Below are 6,124 nucleotides of genomic sequence, written 5' to 3'. Positions count from 1 at the left end.
TCCTTTAAAAATGTGTTTTAAAAAATTGTACATAAATAAATAATTTTAAAAGTTAAAAGGAAAAAATTATTATCAAACACATCAATGAAAAAAACTATAATAATTGATATTTCATGAGTCTTAAATATTTTGTAACACTTCTAAAATTTTCAAGATTTTAGCCAATAGAATCAAGATATTTCAAAATGTTTTTCTTTCTCCTTTTTATACATATAGTAAAGGGTGTGAATGCATTGTTTATGAAACAATCCAATAAGCCTCACTACATTAAAAGGTAGTAAAAACTGATAATAAATAGTTCTTTAACTGAGTATTTTTTTCAATATCTTCTAGTTTCTTATGGCTATTTAGTTAAATATGAAACAAAATATATCTTTTTTGGTAACTTATTTTCACAAAAAAAATTATTTAAAAAAAAAAAAGGAAAAGCTATTTTCCAAACAACACTAAATGTACTATAACTCTTCCCAAAAAAAAAAAAAAAAAAGTCTAAATAGTAGTAGTTATTAGCTTAAGTAGTCCAAAATGTTGTAAGGTAATAGCCAAATACCATGTTTTGGCAAAATTTGTGGAAACTAATACTGTTTCAAAAATATCCTCATTTGTTTATTTACAGAGTAATCATTCAACCCCAATTATGGAACTTCTATGCTCTCCAGCTTGGTGTCTTCTCTTACAAAGGGTACTTCTTCTCTGTTTTTTTTTTTTTTTTTTTTTTTTTTTTTTTTTTTTTTTTTTTTTGGTGTCTTTAACTAACATCTACATCAATGGCTACCCATGTTTACTATGGTTGTTGTACTAATTACTGAAATAAGGTGAAACTTGCATTTATGCAGGTTGGGGATAATGTCATGCTTTATCTTTTAAAGTAAACATCAATATTTTTGCCAGTTCCTTGTAAGAACCATTATCAAGTATCAGGTCCTCCTATAAGTGATTTATGCCTCGATTTTTCCAGCCAAACATTGGAGTCTCAGGATCAACCTGCTTCACTTTATAAATGTGGTAAACATAAAACATGTGTTGGTTGCATCAAAATTCCTTTGTATAGGACTTCAGAAATATAATGTTACACACACATCACCATAAGTACCATCTATTTTTTCAAAATGCTTTGTTAATATTTTAGCCTTATGTGTAAAATGAAGTTTATTGAAATATCCAGTGCAGAACTAATGGTTGGTGAATACAAATTATTTTAAATTTAAATAATATAGTTAATGCGACCATGTTCACATTAGAACACTCTAATACAATCGGATAATTATACACAGCCACATCAATTTTACAATTTAAATAAATAATAAATAGTCTTTGAAACGGGATAAAATGTAATTGTCGCAGTCTTTGATACTCTAATCCTCTGCTTGGTAGCCTCTTTCTGACTTTAGGCCTGCTTCTTTCTTGGTCTTTTCTTATCTGACCTGTTCCTATCATTTTGTGGACTTTAATTTCTAATTGATCTTTCCCTTTTCTTGTTGTCCTTATTTCTTTTTGCTTTTGTGGTTATTGTATTGCCATTAGATTGTTCAGTCATTATATAACATCTCATTTCTTAAAGATTGATGGGAGTCCAAATGGTGATTTTGTCCCACCTTTTCTCAGGATCCAACAAGAAGAGGGCTTTAGTTGACAGTGCTAACTCAATGTTAGAAATACAGAAATTCAGTAGTTCTTCTGGTGTTGATGATCCATCAACTTCATTAGACTGTGTTGGCTCCAATGTTAGGCTTTGTTCAAGATCATTTAGTTGGTTTCATGGAAACAAGTGTTCTTTGAACGAGTATATTGGAAGAAGTAACACCAATTATTGGAACCGTTACCAGTAATACTGAAGGGGACTCAAATGAGGAACTTCAAGAAAGCTCAAATCAGATAGCAGCAAAGTCTAGAAAGTGTTCAAGGCCATTTATTTGGCTGCATCACAGAAAGCGAAGGCATTTAAATTTTGAAGAAACCGGTATTAAGACCTCTTCTGCAACAACTCTTACAGAAAAAGATAGCGTATCTGGGAGGCTCCAGGATGATGTGAATTCTTGCTTAAATAGTTGTGAAAAGGTGATTCCCTACAAAGGATCTTTCAGTCAAGTTCAACTTTGGTTTGATATGTTGGAGAGGTTCCATTCTGCCAATTAGCTCTAGCTCAATGGCACTTCCTTTTCCCACAATAATGGTTGGAGGGTGAGTTTGAGGGTTCAAGGCTCACTAAATGCCCATGTAACTTACTAATAGAAAGAGAAAGGTTCTTTTAGTACATGAAACCTAATATTGTGGCCTGATCTAGAAATTTTTTAGATATATGCACTGTGGGCCTAGCATGGATACACTTTTATTAATGATCCCCACATGAATTGATAATTGATTTGTAACTTTATTTCAACATATAAGGAATACTTTAAACATCAAACTCTGTTAGTTTTTTAAATTGCAATCAAAGACTTTGGGAGCATGACATGATAAAATCCCATTGAATTTTGATAATGGAGTTTGTTTATTACGTTGTATATAAACATTTCATTCATTTACAGCTACATTGATTTCCTTTTTTGCTTTCTTTCGCATATGACAAACTGAGTGTCACTGTTGTGTTATCATTATGAAAGTCTGGATTAATAGTGATTGCCCTTCTATTATCAGAATAAAGGGTTTAGGTGCAGAAATAGTAATCTCAACAGGTAGTTGTGGCTATTTACTCATGGTGCCTGCTTGAGCACGAGAACAAGATGCAGTATGTCACAGCTTACTCTTCTGGTTAATGAGCATCTCCAAGAAAGTAACAGAAATTGGAAGTAGAACATCAATTAGGAGATATCAGTACCATAATCAATATAAACATATACATGGCTAGAATGGTGTTTGTTGGAATGGAGATTGTGAGATAGCTGTGATTGTCAGTGACAAAAAGATCCTTTGCCTCAAGAGGGTTAGAGAGGCTAAGTTTTTGTTGATCTATACACATTACACATATATAGAAGATTGAATCACTTTATGCCTCCTAGTGAACATTTGGATTCTTTCAATGCAATGATAGACATTTTTCCCTGATAGACATNATAAAAAAAAAAAAAAAAAGAAGTTCATCGACTTAAATTAAAAACCCAACCTTAACTAATACACTTAGTAAGCACTCATTAATGATACCTATAAATATATATATATATATTTATATTAATTGTATCTTTTAACATTTTTCATCAATATCTCAATGGAGATATTTCTTATTAATATTTTAAGATATAGAGTCACAATGTTGTGAGTGGGTGCAATCTCACCTATCTCTACATGAAAAAGATTTTGAGATATACATGAATCATATATAAATTATTTTTTTATTTTATAATTACGCCCACACAAAAAAAAAATATAAGGCCAAATGTTAGGATTTTGTTAAAAATTGAAACTTCTAACATTTTTTAAAGCTTGTGGATATATACATTAAATAAAAATAAACAAATATTTCCTAAAATCGTCCCAAAATAAATAAATAAATGTACTTACCAGTATGTTATTCTTTGGTCTTTTCATTACAGATTTTCTTGACAAGAAATATCCACATTCTCCATTAAGGGTCTATTTGGATGCTTCTTATTGTTGAAAACTAAAAACTAAAAACACAGTAGCAAAATAATTTTTAAATGTGTGAATAGTATCATGGGACCTAATTTTAAAGAAAAATTTGCTGAAATCCGTACTTACGGGTCCCGTGAACAGTGCACAGGACCCACAGAAAAAACATAAACGCGCGTCTACTTTCCTTTTTAGTGAAATCCAAACTCAACCCAACCCCCAAAACCACAAACCACCATCCCGAAACCCCAAATTCATCAAAGCTCATGTATTAGTGAAAATAAAACTTCACGCTCTTGACTCAATGCTCACTAGTACCTTTCTGGGATTGGGATAACATTTATGGCTCATTAGTTCCTCTGTTTATAGGCGAATCCAACAAGCAAGGATGTAGCCCCTTTCGTTTTAGGGGGCAATCCCTAAAGTGAAAACATTAGAAATTGGTTAGAGATAGACAAAGTGGGTGGATATTTCAATGGTACGTTGCAATTTGCGATCTTGCGTCTCTCTTTGGTCTCTCTGTTGTCGTTGTTTTTTTTTCCTAGACTTTTTTTCTTTCTTTATTGGAAATATGATAGCATTTCCTACATGAATAATGAGTGGTGGGGCGTTAGACTAAAAGGACTCCCGAGTGCATGTAGTGAATGTGTGGTGTGTTACAGTATGTGGGGTTATTATGTTCAAAAAAAGTAATCAAAGTAGTACTATAGTAGTAGTTATTAGCTTTCATAAAGTAGTCCTAAATAATAGTTTGGTTTCAAGGTGAAAATAGCCAAATACCATGTTTTGGCAAAATTTGTGGAAACTAATACTGTTTCAAAAATATCCTCATTTGTTTATTTACAGAGTAATCATTCAACCCCAATTATGGAACTTCTATGCTCTCCAGCTTGGTGTCTTCTCTTACAAAGGGTACTTCTTCTCTGTTTTTTTTTTTTTTTTTTTTTTTTTTTTTTTTTTTTTTTTTTTTGGTGTCTTTAACTAACATCTACATCAATGGCTACCCATGTTTACTATGGTTGTTGTACTAATTACTGAAATAAGGTGAAACTTGCATTTATGCAGGTTGGGGATAATGTCATGCTTTATCTTTTAAAGTAAACATCAATATTTTTGCCAGTTCCTTGTAAGAACCATTATCAAGTATCAGGTCCTCCTATAAGTGATTTATGCCTCGATTTTTCCAGCCAAACATTGGAGTCTCAGGATCAACCTGCTTCACTTTATAAATGTGGTAAACATAAAACATGTGTTGGTTGCATCAAAATTCCTTTGTATAGGACTTCAGAAATATAATGTTACACACACATCACCATAAGTACCATCTATTTTTTCAAAATGCTTTGTTAATATTTTAGCCTTATGTGTAAAATGAAGTTTATTGAAATATCCAGTGCAGAACTAATGGTTGGTGAATACAAATTATTTTAAATTTAAATAATATAGTTAATGCGACCATGTTCACATTAGAACACTCTAATACAATCGGATAATTATACACAGCCACATCAATTTTACAATTTAAATAAATAATAAATAGTCTTTGAAACGGGATAAAATGTAATTGTCGCAGTCTTTGATACTCTAATCCTCTGCTTGGTAGCCTCTTTCTGACTTTAGGCCTGCTTCTTTCTTGGTCTTTTCTTATCTGACCTGTTCCTATCATTTTGTGGACTTTAATTTCTAATTGATCTTTCCCTTTTCTTGTTGTCCTTATTTCTTTTTGCTTTTGTGGTTATTGTATTGCCATTAGATTGTTCAGTCATTATATAACATCTCATTTCTTAAAGATTGATGGGAGTCCAAATGGTGATTTTGTCCCACCTTTTCTCAGGATCCAACAAGAAGAGGGCTTTAGTTGACAGTGCTAACTCAATGTTAGAAATACAGAAATTCAGTAGTTCTTCTGGTGTTGATGATCCATCAACTTCATTAGACTGTGTTGGCTCCAATGTTAGGCTTTGTTCAAGATCATTTAGTTGGTTTCATGGAAACAAGTGTTCTTTGAACGAGTATATTGGAAGAAGTAACACCAATTATTGGAACCGTTACCAGTAATACTGAAGGGGACTCAAATGAGGAACTTCAAGAAAGCTCAAATCAGATAGCAGCAAAGTCTAGAAAGTGTTCAAGGCCATTTATTTGGCTGCATCACAGAAAGCGAAGGCATTTAAATTTTGAAGAAACCGGTATTAAGACCTCTTCTGCAACAACTCTTACAGAAAAAGATAGCGTATCTGGGAGGCTCCAGGATGATGTGAATTCTTGCTTAAATAGTTGTGAAAAGGTGATTCCCTACAAAGGATCTTTCAGTCAAGTTCAACTTTGGTTTGATATGTTGGAGAGGTTCCATTCTGCCAATTAGCTATAGACATTTTTCCCTGATATTTACTGTTTTTTTTTTTTTTTTTTTTTTTACTTTGGAAATTTTCCTTTTGGATATAATCTATTCTGCAGATGCCTTGTTTTTCAGTATCACAAGCTCCGAAGCCCCTGGTAGTCGCCAAAGGGACTTATATTAACCGAAAATCCATGTTTTATGACATGGAACGTTCTT

At 32.3% G+C, this 6,124-nt stretch overlaps 1 long non-coding RNA gene across 1 annotated transcript; it reads left to right on the top strand.

Moving 5' to 3' along the window:
* The first annotated feature begins 4,417 nt into the window (after positions 1 to 4,417).
* LOC112001091 (uncharacterized) lies at positions 4,418 to 5,912 on the top strand. Its single transcript, XR_002881777.2, has 3 exons — positions 4,418 to 4,479; positions 4,633 to 4,801; positions 5,402 to 5,912. It is a non-coding gene; the product is annotated as an uncharacterized LOC112001091 (long non-coding RNA).
* Positions 5,913 to 6,124: the final 212 nt, after the last annotated feature.

The sequence above is a fragment of the Quercus suber genome, unplaced genomic scaffold (assembly GCF_002906115.3).
Source record: "Quercus suber isolate HL8 unplaced genomic scaffold, Cork oak 2.0 scaffold_385, whole genome shotgun sequence".
Classification (NCBI taxonomy): Eukaryota; Viridiplantae; Streptophyta; class Magnoliopsida; order Fagales; family Fagaceae; genus Quercus; species Quercus suber.
This window is presented reverse-complemented; position numbering and strand designations above follow the sequence as displayed.